Here is a 20,312-nt window from a genome sequence, read left to right as displayed (position 1 = left end):
TCATCTAACACAACCTTTTCATTTAAAGATGAGGAAAATGAGGCCCAGGGGTCTGCCCAAGGTCCCAGAAGAAGTGAGTAGCAGTCAGGATTTGAACTTAGGTCTTTGGTGATTTCAGGTCTAGTGCTTTTCCCCCTGCACCATACTACATGTCCCATTCCATTCAAGGCCCTCCATGATATGACCCCAACCTACTTCTCCAACGCTATCAGTCAATAAATTCCTACATGAACCTACTGCTCAAGCAGTTTGGCCGATTCACCATCCCTGGAAGCTGGCAAGTTGGTATATTCTAAGAACTTGATGAAGATATGTCTTGTCTACCTGCACAGATGGGCACTTGCTCTGCAATTCCAGTCTGAGAGAGTTGTCCAGGATCCGAGGAGGGAAAGTCACTTGCCCAGGGTCACACAGCCAGGAAGTATCAGACTCAGGTCATCTTGACTCCAAAGCCAGCTCTCTATCCACTACACCATGTTGCCTCATTCATTATCACACTGCTCTTAGAGTCAAAAGACTTTGGTTCAAGCTCCACTTTTGACTCCTACAATTCTCTGAGCCTCAGATTCCTCATCTGTAAAATGAGGAATTTGGACCAATGACCTCAGAGATCCTTTCTAGCTCTAAATCTATGAGCCTATGATCTGGTCACCAGCCCTGTCAAGAATGATCTTCCTGATCTCTCTGAGTAGTCACAAAATCACAGACCACCTCCAGATTCCCTCTCTCCTGATTGGTGAGGTCCTCAGGCGGCCCCCTCTGTCTGAACTGGCTTGGCCTAACTTCCCACCAGTCTCCTTACCATAGCCCCCAACCTCTTCTCTTCCCTCTTCAATAGTAACTTCAGAGATTCTTAAATTTGAGGATGTCCTGGGTCCTTTGGGCACCTTCCTGGTGAAACTAGTGGACTCCTGCTCAGAGAAACATTTTTAAATGCGTGATATAAAACACATAAGATTACAAAGGAAGCCAATTATATTGAAATACATTTATGAAAATATGTATTAAAAAAACAAGTTTACCACTGGTGTAAACATCCATTCAACTCCTCGACCTTCAATGACGACTGCAGCTGGAACAGTTTCTGGCTGGATAAATGATAAAGACAGATCCTCCTCAGTGGTGACTGCCCTTGTGAGCTCAGAGGTTTGTGGAACTCCCAGATGAGGAAATCCTTTCTGCTGATAAAGGTTGGCACCTCTTTGTCCAGGATCCCACAGCCAGGGTGGGTCAGAGACAAGACATGACGTTGCCTTCAAAATCAGCTCTCCAGTCATTGCCAGACTGTCTCTCCTCTTAAACTGTAATGCACGGGCCATGGAAATGGAGCTGTTGCTGGTCCATGTGGTTCCTTGGGTTTCCTGTGTGTCCCTCTCTTCTCAAGTAGACAAAGTAGGGACCGTGTTGCACAAGTGCTCTGGAGGCCTTCTCTGCTGGGAGCCCAGCACTAGCCTTTGCTCCTCGTGGCTGATACCTGGCCCAGGCAGGGCTGGGCATGGCAGGATACATGCAGTAAACATCTCTGCACTGAATGAATGAATGGCCTTCAGGAATGCCATCCTCTGAATCCTGGCATGGACACTCACCCTGTGGAAGTTTGGGTTTAATGACTAGCTCAATGACAAGTCTGGGGTCTTCTTCAGTACATGTACGTGTCTTTACATTATTTTTTAATTCAGATACAAATACTTACTTTTCTTCCAATATAAATACATTTTTGGCAAGGCTGTTTTAAATATAGCTAAGTAAAAGTAAGGTTTGGGTTTTTTCCTTCATTAATTGTCTTATTCATTTGACATGCCCTTTGAAGTAGAGTACCTACGTGCCAGCCATATAAGGCACAAAGAAAGACAGAAACAGTCCTGTCTCTCAAGGGTCCCTGGAGAAGAGAGGACAGACTGGAGCTCTTAGGAAATGATCCTGGAGCTTTATCCGGTCTTCTGTTGTGGGGCTTGGGAAGGCTGGTACCTACTCTAGCTCATGTCCCAAGGCAACTTGCCTCTAGCCAGGGTCTTGGCCTGCCCAACTCTGTCCTCTGGGATTCTGGACACTAGTCCTCAGCCTGTTGGGAGAGCCACTGCTCAGTCAATGAAGGCATTGAAGGCTATTTGACTAAAGGGGGTCCTCCTCAGTCCAGACCACCAGCCTCTCTCAGGGGCTGCCTTTTGTTCTAAATGAATCAGGGATGCCTCATAATGCCTCTTCCAAGACCCCTAATCCCCAAAGCTAGAAGATACCTCAGGGTCAGTTGAAATGAGGCAACTTGGTAGTGCAGTGGACAGTCAGGAAGACTCATCTTTATGAGTTCAAATCCAGCCTCAGACACTTACTAGTGGTGTGACCCTGGGTAAGTCGCTTCACCCTGTTTGCCTCAGTTTCCTCATGTGTTAAATGAGTTGGAGAAGGAAATGGTGAACTACTCCGGTATCTCTGCCAAGAAACCCCCAAATGGGGTCAGACATGACTGAACAACAAGCACTGGAGTAGCAGTCCTGCAAAATAAGATCCAGAGGCAATTAACTTCCTAATTCTTTCTATCGATGACTTTTCTTCTTGCCACTGGATGTTGATGACTCTGGAAGAGAAAGGGAGGCTGATGACTTTGCACAGCTCAAACTCACTTCAATCCGATTCACGCATGAACTGAAACATCACCCATGATGTCACTGGTCACCTTTGACAATGAAGAACAAACACAAACAGTACTGTTTATGCTTTATGTGACTCTTTTATATACAAAGTAGGGATAGTTTCATCATCTATAAAGCAGAGACAAACAGCACCTTCCTTCCGGCTTGTTGTGAGATCCGTGAAGCACTACAGCAGCGCTCACTCCCAGGGATTATGAGACAGAGTGAGGATCTTCCTGCCCAGATTCTACCACATTCATGGTGATGAGACTGGAGGCTGCCCTTGAGAGGCACCTCCCCATTTCTCTTTCTGGCTACTAACTCATCCAAAAGTACTTTTTGTTTCAGAGAAGCGGGGAAAAGGATGAGTTAATGAAGCAAATTTTGCTCACACGTGGCAGAGTGTTCTGAAGGGCTTTGGATTACTGGGCCTCAGCAACGTGCCTTGTGCAGCTGCTAATTAAAAGCTTCAGAAATATGGATTGACTGAAATGTCTCAGAGTCCATGTGACTTCAGGGACTGAATTTTTCCCTTTAATTTTTAATTTTTTGACTTTCTCTACTTTTTAAGGGGGAAAAACACCCCCAACCCTATGATTAAAGATGGTCTCCAGAGAAGTGAAACACAGAACTCTTGCTAAGATAACCTGGAAGTTCTGACTTTCAATACTCAATTCCCTAGAAATTTTTGAATGAAGCTGCCTGGTTCCACATTTGCATTGGAAATTTTTGAAGGAAATGACTCAGAATGAAGCTGAGTGTTGTCCTGCATTTCTCAACACCTCCAGGACCCAGGATCTTCACTCAGTGATCCCTGCCTCATGGTGCCAGGGTCAACCCTCTGCCTTTCTACACTCTGCTTCCTGTGCTGGTATTCTTGCTGTTCCTCCAACATCACCCTCCATCTTTGACCTCTGTAGCTTTGCCCTGCTTGTCCTGTGCTGGACAGTGCCCACCTCAGCTCTGCCTCTTACAATCCCTTTTCCCTTCAAAACTTTGCTCAAGCACTACCTGCTCTGTACTCCCCACCCCCAGCTGTTGATGTCACTCATACTCTTTACCTTGGGTTTCTTTTGTATAGGTTGGCATACATTCATATATGAACACGTGTCTCCCATGAAAGAATGGAAGCCCCTCACAGTCGTGACCTGTTTCCACTTTGTCTTCATATCTCTAGCACAGAGCACAAGGCCTGGCACATAGTAGGTACTTAATAAATGTGACTGATTGAACAGGGTCTTCGTCAGTGAAGGAAAGATGCCCACCAAGAACCACATGAAATAAAGAAGTAGGATTGAATCCAAGACACCAGGTTGACCATCTTCCTTGGCTCTGAGGTCACCCTGGGTAGATGCCTATTCCAAGCTAGAGTCCAAGGTGAAGTGATGGCCTAGTATCTTCACCACAGGGAAGTCGACACTTTCCTTCTGCCCATCCAGTTTATATTTCTAAGGTATTTGGGGTGACTTTTAAAGAAGGGCACAAAGTTTGATTAATGACCCTTGGCTCCCTCACTCATTCTTGGTTCCTGTGCATCTCTTTAAGACATTATCTTTTTCCCTGGCAGCTCAATCCTGGTTCTCCTCCTCTCTGACGCTGCAGGAATTATCTATGTACAACCAGCCCTTTAACCCTGGCATCTCTCCAGGTACTGCCCCAGCCTCTGTCCCAAGGTTTCTCTCTTTACTCTCTTTATACTATAGTATGCAGAGTGATCTCACCAACTCCCCTAGACTCAGTCACCACCTCTGCACAGGTGACTCCATGTTCTCCATCTCTGGCCACTCTGTTCTTCCACATACCAGCCCCATGGCATCAACAGAGGTTGAGCTTCTTGAACTACATGTTCCCTGGGCACCTCAAATTCAATATGTCCACAGCAGAACTATTTTTCCTCCAAAACTAAACATCCTATGAGCTCCTCTGTCCAGATGAGGCACTGCCACCTTCCAACTCACCCATGTCCCCAACCTTAGAGTCATCCTAGGTTCTCCCCAACCACTTTGCTCTCCTCTCCACAGCCAGTCAGCTGCCAAACCACCATGACCCATCACATCATTCTCCTCTCCACTCACTTGGTGACCCATTCTGTCCAGGTTTCTTCCTCTTCAGTCCATTCTCCACACAGCTGACAAAATCATGTTCCTAAAACATGGGATTTAGGAACCCTAAAACATGGGTCTGAGATCCCTAAAACACTTTCTCCCCACTCAAAATCTTAGGTGGTTTTCTATTATCACTAAGATAAAATGCAAAGTCCTCAGTCCAGCTTCTAAAGCCCTTCATATTCATGTTCCAGCCCTCTTTCTGGGCTCCACCCTTTCCTCTCTTTACACCCAAACTAGCCTGTGATTTTTCTCCCAACTCAGGGAGAACCTCCACACCTTTGCACAAGCAGTGCTGAATGCACTCCCTCTTCACTTCTCCTTCAAGGTTCAGCTTAGATGCCATATTCCACAGGAAGCCTTTCATGATCTCCTAATGGTTAGTGTCCTCTCCTTCCTCAAGTTATCTGGCATCTGCTTGTGTATGTATGTGTGAAGCCCTCCAGCAGAATGGGAACTCTTGGAGGGCAGAGACTATTCGGTCTTCACCTTTGCATACTCAGCATCTAACATGGTGCTGGGCACATAGTAGGGGCTTAATTTATGCTTGAAAAGCTGAATTGAGTCACAATGAAAGGCCCATAAAAGGCAGAGGCTCCCTAAAGAAATTCTACAACTTCGAAAATCACAATCTATTGTCCCATAATTGGATCAAAACAGCTTCTCTTGTTATTGCAGCTTTGATAGAAAATATACTGGGTAATTACATAAGAGGAGAACATTTCCACGGTGTGGACACACTGGAGCTGAGCAGCAATTTGCAATGTTTTCAATTCTATTGAATTTTAATAGTTGGGCTTTCCAACATCTTTTATTTTTTTATACTAAAGATAATTCTTTCTGTATTAGTGAGGTAACCATTTCAGTAATTCTCTCACCTAACTTTCTCAGGCAACGATGGACCACTTATTAATAACAATGGCCTTTGGGGAGGGAAGGGGAGACAGGATCCCTGTTTCTTCAGTGTCAGGCATTGGGTTCAAACTCAAAAAGAATGGAAGCAAGACCAGGAAACTGTACATAAGGAGCACCGGGGCTGCATATTGGCTTACTTTTAAAAGATAATGCTATCTCCATTTTATTGTACTTTTATTTATCATATTATGCATTTCCCAATTATATTTCAATCCAGTCCTGGTCAAATTCAGGAGTGTTGTGGGCAGTACTCCAGCCTCTGGTCTCGTGTTTGACCCTTCTGGTATAGGGTACTCCATAGGTGCCCAGACAGACTGGCACCTGCTACAACTTGCAATCTGTCCTCTCAGAGGGCTCTCTGGGGCACTGAGGGCTTAGGAGATGTGGCCAGAGACATGCAGTCAGTAGGTGTTGGGGGTCTGGCTGCCTCCCTCTCCAATGTGACCACACTCCCTTTCAATATAAAAATGGTAGATATTTCAACAGTGCTTTAAGGTTGTAATGTGAGGTTCTCTCACTTAACAAAATGGAACTAATTGTCTGGGAAACCAAAGGGTTACTTCTTTTTCCTGACAGCCTAAAGCTGAGCTTGTGACCTTGTGTAAAGCACTTTTAGCTCTTGGATTCTCAGTCTTGTGATCTGAACTATGGGAATGCTGATCACCACCCACACTCTTCACAAACCACCTAGCACATAGTAGGTGCTTAATAAGTGTTTATTGATTGATTAACATCAAATTATGCAGATTCATGTGTGTGAGAACATTTATGTGCATTTAGGGGGGTTGGGGAGATTTGTGGGTATATGTGCTTGGAAGGTATTTCCCTACTAACTCTTTTACATGCACTTTTTGGTTGCTGCAAGGAGGCAGAAAAACAAGAGCTCCATGAAGAAAATTGATAAAATCAACTTGAGAAGAAACCTAGCCTCTCAGCTAAAATGTCGAGGACAGAGGCACAGCTAGAGAGCTACTCCTCAAATAAATGCACTGAGAAGACCTGTTTGCAGCCAGGAGGTGACTTCCTTGACATCATGATGTCTGCAGGCTGATGTGGCCCATTAGCTCCATTCCTTGGGACAGTGTTCAGAGCTGTGAAGGACAGACCCAAGCAGTTATAAATCATTTAAGTGCTTGGGGACTATGAGGAGATGATGGAAGGCCTGTGCAGGCCAGTCATGACAGACAAGTGGAACTTTTGAGGTTGACATCAGATTAGAGATGGGCCCTGACCTGAGGCATCAGGAGCCAGAAAAGAAAGAGGAAGAAAAGGAGGTGACAAGAGGAATTCAGGAAGAGAGAAAAAGCTGAGCATTGGAAGAGGAAGAGTCATGGATAGAAGAAAGAAGAAGCAGCAAGAGAAGCTGATCACAGAAGACAGAGGCCAGTGTATACTGAACAAGGTTGCCTGGCTGGATCTACTGCTGTTTTGCTGAGAACTGTGCTGATCAGAACAAAGGTATTGCTTGGTTGGGAGCTGATTGGTGTAAGAAAGGCAGCCTTACTCTAGTGTCACCTATACCTTGAGTGAGGGGAATATAGCCTGTGTTTTCCTTCACTGCTTTCTGTAGTTTGTGGGGGAGAAATAGGCAGACAGGGAATGATAAGCTTTGAATCTGTTTTGTTATGAGAAGAGATGTGGCTTTCCTGAGAAGTAATTGGATAAAAGTACTCTCCTGCTATTTGAAGAGTTGCTGAGGAAAAAAAAACAACAACACAGGGCCCTAAGATGTGTGTGTGTGTGTGTGTGTATGTGTGTGTGTGTGTGTGAGAGAGAGAGAGAGAGAGAGAGAGAGAGAGAGAGAGAGAGAGAGAGAGAGAGAGAGAGAAAGGATGAGAGAGAGAGAGAAGAGGAAGAAATTTAGAGCCCCATAAAAAATGTGAGGAGCTTGGCAGTTCTCTGGCTTGAGGAAATGTCTTGTCACTGAAAGATTGCAGTGCTTTCTCAGCAGCTGCTGTGTGCTCTAAGCACTTGTTCCTGTTTCAGTGGCCTGAGAGTAGTAAAGATGTGCCTTTGTCTAGCAGGAGAGCTGTGGAGATGAGAAAGGGAGCAGATGAAGAATTGATTTTCTTCAAGAGGTGACATGTTTTATAGACTGGTCTCTAAGGAGACCAAGGACATCAAACCTGACATCTAGAGCTGTATGGGTTTTCCTATTGACATGTCTCCCTCTAGGTTTTTGTACATATGTACCCACTGTCCTTCTAGATATTGTATATAGTGATGGAAAGAATGACTCAAGGAGAGAGACAGAAGCTACAAAGAACAGGGGGCTTTCCTGAGATACATATACCACCCCCACTCAGCTACCCCCCCCCCCCACACACACATATACATGCCAAAACATTACAAGGAAGACCCTAGCATGTTGGGTAGACCCAGACCTGCTCCACTGACAAACTAATGGGAAGATGTAGACGTCAGTCACTGGGGATGAATAAGCATGGATGGGTCACAACCTACCTCACTGGAGGGACACCCTGCATGGATGAGGCCAGAAACCCAAGGGAATATTTAAGAAAGACACTAAAGAGATACCTAGGTATTGTTTTCCACTCTGTTATTAGAAACATTAAAACAGAGTAAACAAGTTTCCTTCCCATCTAAGGATTCGGAAACTTAGGTATATGGCTGCAAAGGGGAGAGGAAGAAGAGGGTATATCTGTCAGAAAGGTGAATCATACAAGCAAGAAGGAGGAGACTGTGAATTGAAATGAGAAGTGGTTAAATACAACAGAAGAATGTCTAGGAGAGTCCTCCATCCCAAGAAGGCAGTCTACATGTGCCCAAACCCCAGATCACAGGTTTCTTATCATCTTGGCTTAAACAAGTCCCCCCAAAACCTACCCTAAGATGAGTGAATCTAAGCTTTCAGTGTAGACCAGCAGCTGCTCCCATCCTACTGGGCCCCTCCATATTAGAGATGACTCAAGGCTCTATCAAACTTCCTGACATCATTCTAGACCAGAATAAATGCCTGTTTTATATTCCCAATCAGGGTGATTCCCAGGTCCAGTTTGGCAAACTCCAAAGGTAGCTCTAATGATCTCAAGATCATCATAGTATTTTATAATATTGATAAACAAATGGTTTATGTGTATATATATATATATATACATAATATGTGTATACATATATGCATATACATAGAGAAAGGCATCTATAGTTATGGATACACACATGTGGTGATTTGGGAGGGGAGAGGGAGAGGCAGAGATTGTGAAATCAAAGCAGCAATCATGTCACAAATCCAGAAAGTCAGAAGGATTCCCTAGGGCTTGGGGGCACAAGACATTATCTCTCTGGTTATGCTTGGTTGCATCTCAGTCAACAGGATAAAACTTCCTAGGTTGTTTTGTTTTGTTTAGCAAAAGGGGATTAGTATTTAACCCAAGGATGAGTCAAAGATAGGGAGTGACCATTCAGGAGTTTGAATCTTTTTTTCCTGACACTTTCCCAAAGCTCTAAATTCACACATACAGAAAATGACGTGTCTTAGAAGCTTAGATTGAAGTTGGCCAGGCATTTGTTCAGCTAGAAATTATAAGCATGAAAACTGTTCAAGTAGATCAGAGAAACCCTAGAGTCCATCCCAACCTATAGATCAGTCAAGTCAAATCAACAGGCATTAATTAACACTTATCTGTGAGGGGGGCAAAGATGAGCAAGACAGTGAAAGATTTCTTTTAAGTAAACACTTAGAGAGCAGCTTTCGAAAGAGAAAAGACATCAATTTGTTCTGTAAGGTTCAGACACTCGCTGACCCAAGGCTATGAAGGTCCAGGTGCCATTTTTAGAATCTCCTTGCTCATTCTGTTATCCAGTGATTCAGACTCGGATTGTAAGCACAGCTCTCAGAGAGGGCTGGAGAACCCATATCACCTCACAAATTGAACTGATCTCCTTTACTCCAGTTCCAGTTTGGGGAAAGGTTTGTCTCATTTCTGGCTGGCTCAAACAACCTTGTCCTACACAACCCCTTGGTGTCTCCCTTCCCCTCTGACCCTGTACTTGAACAAGTTGCTTGCTCCATTTGTTTTCATGTCTTCCTTTTGCAGTTTTTGTTGTTCCGTGTTCTTCTAGTAAGAGTGAGAAGGAACAGGAAAGCTCAGTGATGAGCCAGTCTAGTTCATTGCACTCCTTTCTCCATAGAGTACATTTCTTGTACCTTCAGTTCCTGTTAGGAGCTATTTTAAATGAAGATCCTTTTCTTTTTTTTAATTTTAGGCTTAACTCCCTGGCTCCCAGAAAGTAACGGAGCAGGGGAATCATTGTTAGAAACGGTTTCTCTGCCTCTGACTTTCTGGTTGCTTTAGATACTGAGACTGGGAGGCTTGGTTTTGTGGTTCCTTGGCAAGTCACCGCCTAAGGGCTTAGGGGACTCCTGGGATGGTGCCTTGGAGTCAGGAAGGGCTGAGGTCTGGCCCTGCCTTGGCCACTTACTCTCCATGCTATTCTCGGAAAGTCACTTTACATCCATCAGCCTCTGTGTTCTCATCTGTAGAATGTCAACAAGGGCAGTTGTAGACAGGGTTATGGCATGACTCAAGTGAGATGGTGCACAGGAAGCATCAGGCCAACCTTGACCTTCTGTATCAATGGCTGCTCTAATGATGGACAGAGTCATTCCCTGTCTCTCCCCAGCTGTGTTGCTTGCTAGCCTGGTGGTGCAGGGGTTAGAGAGATAGACCTGGAGTTCAATATGGCCTGAGACTCTTACTAGTGCGGTGACCTCAGGCAAGTCACTTAACTTCTGGTGGCCTCAGCTTCCTCCCATGGTTGTCGTGAGGATCAGATAAGATGATATTTGTAAAATGCTCTGTAAATTTTAAGTGTAATGCAAATGTTATCATCATCGTCATCACCGTCATTGTGGTTACTATTATTAATTACAGAAAGGCACAAACAACAATGCATCATCATTGTCCCGATCAAACAAAAATGACTTTACTACTGATATCAGTAGCCATCAGAATAGAAATTATGTTTAATTTGCTGTGCCAAGGGCTAGAGATGACATAAAGGTCTGCGATGTCCAGTCTAGATTAGTTCTCTATAGTGAGCAATGAAAGGGTGTCCAGGGTTGGGAGGGAGAGGACCTGGGTTCAAAACCTGGTTCTGTCTCTTCCTGTTTGTGTGACCTGGAGCAAGGTCCTTACTTCTATGTGCCTCAGTTTCTTCATCTGTAAAGTGAAGAGACTGGATTAGGCATCATCTGAGTTCCCTTCCACCCCTGGAGCTATGATCACATGCCTTCTCTGTGCCTGAGAAAACAAGGACCATCAACCAGGGTCCCTAAAGGGAATAATACCTGGGGCTTTGGTGGCTGCTAAACACTGCGTTCTGTGTCTGGTTTGATGTATTCAGCACACCCAGTGAGGTAGGTGCTATTATTATCCATCTTTTTAAAGTGGGAGCAGTGAGGTGGTGCATTGGATGGAGTGCTGCATCTGAAGGCAGGAAGACTTACCTTCCTGAGTTCAAATCTGGCCTCAGACATTTAGTAGCTGTGTGACCCTGGGCAAGTTACTTAACTCTGTTTACCTCAGTTTCCTCATCTGTCAAATGAGCTGGAGAAGGAAATGACAAACCACTCCAGTGTCTGTGCCAAGAAAACACCAAATGGAGTCAAAGAGAAGTGGAAGTGATTGAAAAAAATGACTCAACAACAACAATTTTTAAAATGAGGCATCTGAAGTTAGCGGAGATGAAATGGCTTTCCCAGAGTCACCCAGCTGTGAATGTCTAAGGCAGGATTTGAACCCAGTTCTTTGTGACATCCACAAGGCTTTACAAAAGACTTGCTGTGTGCCAGGGAAGAAAAATACAGAGAATGAAACTATCCCTGTTCTCAAGGAGTTTACATTCTGTTCACGTTCGGCTCTCTGCCCACCCTGGATCCTGATTAGATCTGGGCTTTCTTTTTTTTTTTTCTGTCTGAAAGAATTATCTTAAGAAGACTCTAAAGGAAGATTAGCCTGTCAGGCTTATGCAGGATGGATTGGGGGAAAAGGAGAGGGTGGAAGCAGGGAAATAGTTCAGGAGGCTGTGCTTTAAACATTTTGTGTTTGTAACCTTTGCTTTTCTATCTCCATCTCCCCAATGACATGCATTTCTTCTGAGTACTAATGGCACGACCAGATGGAGGGGTCCAGAAATCAGGTCTGAAGGAATTAGGACCAGGGATATAGACGTGAGCATCACCTATGAAGAAACCACAAGTAATGCTCTGAGAGGAGGAGAGATCGCCAGGGAGAAGGTAGAGAGAGGGAAGAAAGGGGAATGGAGAATGGGATGAGGGAAGGTCCTCGGCAAGGGGTCAGCAGATTCAAGAACTAAGGGATCAGGGAGAATCTCAAGGGTCTCTGAAGGATCAAGGATCCCCGAAGCTGGCCACTCAGCCTGACACACCCCTTCACAAACCCCTCCTCTAACCGGGTGCACAAGTGGTCTCTACTGGCACCTAGCACCTCCCACAACAGTCCCTGGCACTAAGAAACAATGCTCAAGGTTGAGAAAAGGTTAATTAAATTAGTCACTTTGCAGCCTCCACCCACGACCCGTGGGACCAAGTGGAAAAAACAAAACCATCCACGTCCGAGATGATTTCTGACACAGTTCAGAATAAGAGATAAGGGTACATGCCCCATCACCTTGCCATATTCCTATGTAACAAATAAGTGCACAGGTTACAAGAATAAACTGAGTCTATTTTGGAGTAGCAATGTCGGAACAGAACAGTTCAGTTTGTTCACTGAGTTCATTGTAACTGGTAGGTTTAGGACAGTCATTTCCCATTGACTCTCTGTGGCAGATGCCCTTATCTCTTAGACTGAACCTTGCCCGAGGTCATCTCGGATGTGTGGGTCTTTTTTCTACTTTCTATTCATATAAACCTTGAGCTTTATAAACGTGTTGACCACAGAGGAATGCCCGTGGGCCGTGAATTATAGATGCCTGACAGAAATTAAGCAGTCCCCTGTGCTGGTAATGAGGACAGCACCACCACTACAGAGAAAGGGCAGCCAAGAAGCAGAGTCCCTGGAAGTGACGGTAAAGCAAGGGCTGAGTTGAAGCAGACGTTTATCTAAGGAGAAGCAGGAAGTGGTCTGATAGGAGAGCACTAGTTGGGGGTTCAAAGGACCTGGATTTGAATCCCACCTCCAAACATCCTTGTGTGATGTTGGACAGGATGCCTAGTCTGTTTGGGCCTCAGTTTACTAATCTGTCAGTTGGACTGTATAGTCCCTAAGGTCTCTCCTAGTTTTAGTTCTAAGATCTTACGAGAATCAAGAAGGATGAGCAGATTAAAGCTGGAGTTTGTGTCCCATTAAGATACAGAGGGTACTGACCAGCAGCTCCCTTAGTCTGACTGGTGGGCTGGCATGGCCATGGGCTGGATCTTGCATCCCTTTCCTGACTTAGCACCTCTGGTATGTCCTTGGCCTCTAGCACCATCCTTGACCCTGAGAATGCCTCCCTAGACTCCAAGGCCAGGCCATGACCACCTAGATCCCATGTCTTCCCCTCAGCCAGCTCACCCCCTACCCCCCCCCTCGTCAGCCTACTGGGTACTGAGGCAGTCCCTTTGTCTCTAAGAGAGAAGGATGTTTCAATATTGGCATGGAACCATGATCTCAGCAGCCAAGAGACTCATCCCAGCAGTACAAAAGGCTGCTGCCATCTTAACCTGGGTCATTCTGGAATAGTCACACTGGAGTCAAACACAGATGAACTTTCTCTTCTTACTGGCCCACTTAGTGTTGCTGATCTAGAATTCAGAGGGGGTAGTTTGAGGTCAAAGTTAGCCTTTGTTAGTCAAAACCAAGGGAAACCAGAAAGGATAAGAGAGAAAGAGGGGGAGTCCCAGACATCAGGCTACAGAAGGGACATTTGAGTAACACAGTTTCCTGTTCTTTCTCCCCAGGAGGGTATAAGTTCCTTGAGGACAGGAGCTGGGTGGTTTTTGTCTGTATCCACAGCACCCAGGAAAGGTCATTTACCTTTCTCAGCCTCAGTTTACTCAACTATAAAATGGTGATGATAATGGCGCCTGCCTCACAGGGTCACGACATGTATATGTGTGTGTGGATCTATGTAGATATGTTGCTTTATAAGTCTTACAGCACTCTATTATTATCACCATTATTAGCATTAATATTAGTAGGCAGTTAATATGTTTTTGTTGAACTGGATCAATGAAAAGGCACTCTAGGATGGAGGTCACAAGATGCCGCCAGACCTTGACCCCTGCACTCCAGGCCTCCCCCGGAAGCCTGGCCCTATCCACTGGCCCCTTAGTTGAATGTACAGTATGAGGAGAAACTGAGCACTTGTCACGTTTTTGAAGGAGACTTTGAAGGAGATGTTGTGTGGGGGTGAGGAGGAGAAAAAGGCTGTAGGAGGGTGGGAGCTGCAGTTGAAAAAAAAGCATCGGTTTTGTTTAGACAAGCTATTATACTAAGATTCTGTGGTAGGAATTAGGAAAGGGCCAGTTATTCTGAGGCCAGGAGGTAGAATGCCAAAGCTATCACTCAAGGGATCAGTTCCTACTCTCTGTTTGCCTGACAGATGTAGGGAAGAGGGGGATGATGTGCCATAGCTAGATGGCAGAATGGGTAGAGTGTTGATCTTGGGAGCCAGGAAGACTTGTATTTGAGTCATACTTCAGACACTCCCAGCTCTGGCAGGATGGGTGGGGGTGAGGTAGGTCACTGCTTGACCTACCAGATAGGATATGACCATTACACTGTAAGCTTCTTGAGGGGAGGGTCTTTTTAGTTGCACTTGAGTCCACCACATGTTTCAAACTGAGCCAGACCTGTGAATCACAGTGTAATATATTAAGTGAGGCAGTTACATGTGCTCTACCAGCACAGTGACCCTGGAGTCAGGGGACCGGGTTCAAATTCACTGCCTAGCAATGCAACCTCAGGCAGGTTACTGACCTTCTCTAAGACCCAGGGTTAGACTAGACTCTAAATCTGGGATCCCATGAATTACAACTTATGCAAAGTGTGGAACTGAGAAAACAATTTGCAAAATGACCAGTTATGGGAACAAAAAGCCCATGAAAAAAAAGGAATTGCCAAAAGGCTGGAGATGGCCATCATGGTGCCAGAATTCGATCAATCCATCAGGCAGCAAGTGTTTGGTAAGTGCCTCCTAAGAGTCAACCCTCCCCATGGGGGTTAGGGACACTAGCACAAAACATGAAGCCATCCCTCCTCAAAATGGGCACATTTATATTCTGGGGAGAATGAGGGAATGAGAAGAAGGAAGATCTTAGCTTTTGTGGACTGGGAGTTGGGAGGATGTCCATGGTTATGGAATGGAAGCAGTCAGATGTGGTCACTGGTCAGTATTTGGTTGTTTTTCTTGACTACAAGGGCTGGGGAGGTACAGTTGGTTTGTGTCCTGAGATGACTGTGTTGTAAAAACAAAAGGCATAGATAAAATCTATTTAATTTTTAAAACAGGGAATAAAATCGTTTTCCAGTATTTCTGATGTGAGCACTAGATTTGGGAGAACTATAAAGCACAAGTCTTTCCTACCATAGCAATGGCCAAAGCATTGGGCTTTGATTTTTTTAACAAGCTACTTCCTCTAAACATGAAACATGATAAGCTTACATCATCACAGTAAGGAGGGGACACTGACTGCCTTCTACAAGGCTAGCCCAAGGACTCATTGGACACTAAGAGGGAGCAGGGAGAATAAGCCTTTATGTAATGCCTACTATGAGCCAGGTACTGTGCTAAGCCCTTCTAACAAATATTATCTCATATGATCCTCACAGCAATCATGTGAGCTCGGGGGAAGAGAATAATTTATATAATGTGCCAAGCAACTAGGCTAAGTGCCTTTTCAGAACTATCTTGTTTGAGCTTCGTAACAACCTAGCTAAGCAGGTACTAGTATTATTTACTCATCTTATAATGGAAGAAATGGAGATAAACAGAGGCTAAGTAAATTGTCCATGATCACCCTGCTAGTAAGTGTTTGAGGCTGAATTTGAAGGCAGATCTTCCTGACTTCAAGCCAGGATTCTGTCCATTGTACCGCCAGCTGCCTCTGATTAGGATTAGAATGGTCTAGCACCTATGCAGGCCAGTGGTTGTGTGTCCCAGGACCAGCCTCACTCAGCTCAAAGAAATCCATCACCTTCCTGGTCTCAGTTATCCTGCAAGACCACTGGCTAAGATAAAAATTGCATTAGACAGAAGAACTTCACTGATAAAATTATACGTTCTCAAAGGATGGGTGGACTAAAGGAAACTCATTTGACATTGACACAAGCATGGGAGAGCTCCTGGTGGGGAGTGACACCTGTAAGGTGTCACTTGCTTCCTGAATCAGGGGTTTTGTGATCAACAAATAGCTAGCACAATGGAATCTTGTATTCTTTCTGCCTTTCATCCCATTGGGTGACTGTAAAGATATGACCTTACAATATCATCATGAACCTAGAAGAGTTCTTCCCTCTAACCTCCTCAGTATTGCTTTGGCTTTCTATTGGGCAGTTCAGATTTTGAGGCAGATATCAGTGTATTGTTGTCTCTATGTAACTTTTTCCACCCTCTCCAGAAGAGGCAGCATGAGCTTGCCTTTTGGTTGTTTAATTAGGATTAAAGATCAATGGGCAACTAGATGGTACAGTGGATATAGCACCAGTGCAGGAGTCAGGAGAACCTGAGTTCAAATCTTATCTCAGACACTTGACACTCACTAGCTGTGTGACCTTGGGAAAGTCACTTAACCCTAATTGACTCATCCTGGGTCACCTCCAGTCATGCTGATGAATATTTGGTCACTGGATTCATATGGCTCTGGAGAAGTGAGACTGGTGACCAGCACAGTACTCCCTCACTCAAAAAAAAACAGAGTCAAGTGCAAGTCATGTCATCATTTCTCTGATGGCATGGTCTTCTTTGGCAATGAAGGAGGCACATAAACATGTGTATACATACATACATATATATAGGATTAAAGATCTAGAACTGCAAAGGGTCTTGTTATTGTTACTCATTCAGTCCTGTCCTACTCTTCATGACCTCCTAGACCATACTGTCCATGGGGTTTTCTTGGTGATGATACTAGAATGTTTTACCATTTCCTCCTCCGGTGGATTAAGGCAAATAGAAGGTAAGTTCCTGGCCAGGGTCATGTAGATAGTAAGTGTCTAAGTCTGGATTTGAACTCAGATCCTCCTGACTACAAGACCAAAACTCTATCTACTGTGTTACCTAGTTGCCTGAAAAAGACCTTAGAGTTTGGTTTTGCAAAGAACATCTAGTTTGATGTCCTCCTTTTAAAAATGGGAAAACCAACTCTCAGAGAGGTGGAGTGATTACCCAACATCTCGTCATACCTTAGGGGAAGAGGTGCAGCTAGGTGGTACAGTTGAAAGAGTTCTGTACATGAAGTTTGGAGGACCCGAGTTCTAAATCTGGCCTCAGATGTTTACTAACTGTGTGACCCTGGGCACGTCACCTAACTCTGTTTACCTCAGCTAGATGATCTAGAGAAGGAAATGGCAAAACCATTCCAGTATCATTGCCAAGAAAACCCCAAATGGAGTTACAGAGAGTCAAACATGACTGATCATGAACAACATGACAGACATGAGCAACATTTTTTTCATTTTCATGAGCATCCATCAAGGATGTTCATGATTGCTACGTTCAGTCATGGCAAAAATACTGGAGTGGTCTGCCATTTCCTTCTCCTGCTCATTTTAAAATGAGGAAACTGAGGCAAACAAAATGAAGTGACTTGCCCAGGATCACACAGCTAGTAAGAGTCTGAGGCCAGACTTGAACTCTATGAGATGAGTCTTTCTTTTGCCAGGCCCTATACTCTATCCACTTCACTGCTCAACTCCCCTTGTTCTTATAAAAACTTTATGGAAGTGGGAACACAGACATGGGGATGGGTGGCTATTGGTACTTTCTTGTGTCATCTCCCTTGGGGAAGAATAAGATCTGTGATATTTTCCCCAACTATTTGTTATGCTTTCCCAATCTTTTCCCTTAAGAAGTGATTCCTTGAAAATTTGTGGTCTTTGGCATGGACCTCTTTGAAGTATATTTTGACTAGTCCAGTTAACCTTCCCACAGATTTTCTTTAAAGGTATTTATTTTTCATGCAACATGTTGGAGACTATGTTGTTAGTCTAAATTTGGTGGATCCATTTCCATTGATTATAGAAAAATTTTCAGATCTTTTCCATTTTTTGACCTAGTTTTATCTTTAAATGTCTTTTGGATGAGTCAGTAGAGTTTGGTCTCTTGCTAAACTTTATGTGGATTTGTTTTCTCCTCCTTTGCTTCTGATTGTTTTATGAGGCTATACTGATGATCTTCTCCACCATCTTCCAATCTAAATTTTTATAAATAAATTTGCGTTGTAGAACATTGTTGCATTTGACTGTTCTAGCTCTTAATTTGACAAGAAAATCAACAATTTACTGGTTGAGGTGTTCTCATTGTGGTAATTAATTTCTGTTGGCTAAATTTCCTAACAAAACAGTGACCACATGTGTGGTAGTCCATTCTTTCATTCATTTGTCATTTTTTGGTGTCAACAACATGGTTAGATTTCACATTGGGATTCATTCTTTTGCATGCTCTGTCTTCTCATATTTATTTTTCCCCTCATTTCAAAACAATTCTGATATTTGCATTAGCAAATTGGTGATCTGCTTGTACACAAAATGTTGATTCAGAAATGACTTTCACATTAGTAGCTAGTCATTCCACTTAAGTTTAATTATTTTACATGTCATTAGATGATTGTCATACCAACTATTTCTTGACCTTCTTTTCAAACAAGCCTGTAATGATCTATAGACTTGAGAATTCCAGATCCTCCACAAGCCATGGGCTTTCTTATTATTTCATCTTGAACCATGTTCTCCCACATATTTTTCACCATCCTCCCTTATGCCCATCTTCAAGCATTAAATGATATGTTGACTTACTTTGGAGTGTCTGATCTAGCTCTTCATGGGATTCCTCACATCAGAAACTTGTACAGAAATTACAGTTGTAGAACCCCTACATTAATCTGCCCATTTTAAACCCAGGATTTTTATTGGTTTATGAATAATTTCTGATCAGCAGTCTCACAAATACTCTCATCTGTTGGAAAAGCCCAGAAAAAGGAGAGAAGAGCTGCATCAGCAATGTCCAGGCAGGATTTCAGGACTGCACCTAGGAAAAATTATTCAAAATCTCAATTGTTATCACTGAGAGTCTTTAAGGGAAGGTGGATACTTACTTGTTCTTTGTGTATAACCATGCCCAGCACAAAGTAGGTGCTTCATAAATGCTTTTAGATCGATTAAACATCATAGACAAGATTTTGGAGTAAAGATTGAGGTAGATAATCATCAAGGCCCCTTCCAACCTTGGAATTCTACAAGGTGGCTAAGATGGGGCAGAGAGAGGGCACTTTGCCCACACTACAGCCCTTGAGGATGGTTTGGTTGCAGATCCCTTCTAGTTGGAGTCAGAGAACATTGCATGAGCTCAAGTAGTTGGCCGCAGGGTCACTGTGGACATATTAGTTTGTGAGAAGGAAAGGCAAAGCCAGAGCTATAGTTTGGAGCCTTCAGATTACCCCCAGGTTAGGCCAGAACCATAGCAGTGACTTCCTGGGTCTATTCCAGATGGTGGCAAATGCTCCTCTCTCCCCCCACCTCCAACAAAGCCACTCCCTGATCAGCCCCTGAGTTTAGCCAGAAACTAACTTGTCTTCTTTAGAGGAGAACTGAGAAGCCCTTGCCTGCTTCCATTGAAGAGGAATCATCGAAAGGCAGCTTGAAGGCATGGACAGAAATATTTGCATGCCTTGATTTTGTCTAGAGAGCTTTCCTTTTCCATAGACTAGAGTCTCCTCTCTTAGACAAGCAAAGCGACCTGCCTTCATTATCCTTTCTCATCTGCGCCTGTCACTCTGAAGAAAGCAATTCTGCATTCGTCTCCCATTTAACCGATTGTACCAATTGTGAATCAAGAGTTTATTTTAAAGGAAAATTCAAAATTAAATCTGCAACAACATGATATCTACAAGAGGGTGGTGATTATGCCCCCGAGATTTTACCAGTCACAGCTGTTCCATTATGTTTGTTTACTTTAGGGTAGAAATGGTCCTTTGAAATGTATGACCAAAATAAACACACAAGCAGCTGGAGATAGTATGGGTAAGTGAACATGTGAGTGGCCCAGGATGGGGGAGGCCTTGCCTTCACATTCACCCAAAGCACTGCCATGCTCACACAAATCATGGGGAATATAGGTATTCTGTTACCCAAGGGCAGCCATATTTGGCAGGAAATCCATGTGGAATCATCTGATTGTAACAGTTTTTTCCCTTTGCAAAATGATGAAATTTTCACATAATCCCATTTTCTCATAGTGAAAGATTTATCCTATTGATCATGAAGACAGGTTTTTATTTGGGGGTGGGTTTTTTTTTTTGCTAGACAGGAAATCCACTTAGGATATAATGTTTGAATGACAGTGAAATTAATTTAGACTGAATTATATATCAACAAACTACTGTTCCATCATGTCTTTGTCAATTAGATCACATTTTCTGTGGGTTATGGTAGTTAAAATTTGTATTTTTATACTCATCAGGCTCTGATTAGAAATT

The sequence above is a fragment of the Notamacropus eugenii genome, chromosome 2, assembly GCF_028372415.1.
Source record: "Notamacropus eugenii isolate mMacEug1 chromosome 2, mMacEug1.pri_v2, whole genome shotgun sequence".
NCBI lineage: Eukaryota > Metazoa > Chordata > Mammalia > Diprotodontia > Macropodidae > Notamacropus > Notamacropus eugenii.
This window is presented reverse-complemented; position numbering follows the sequence as displayed.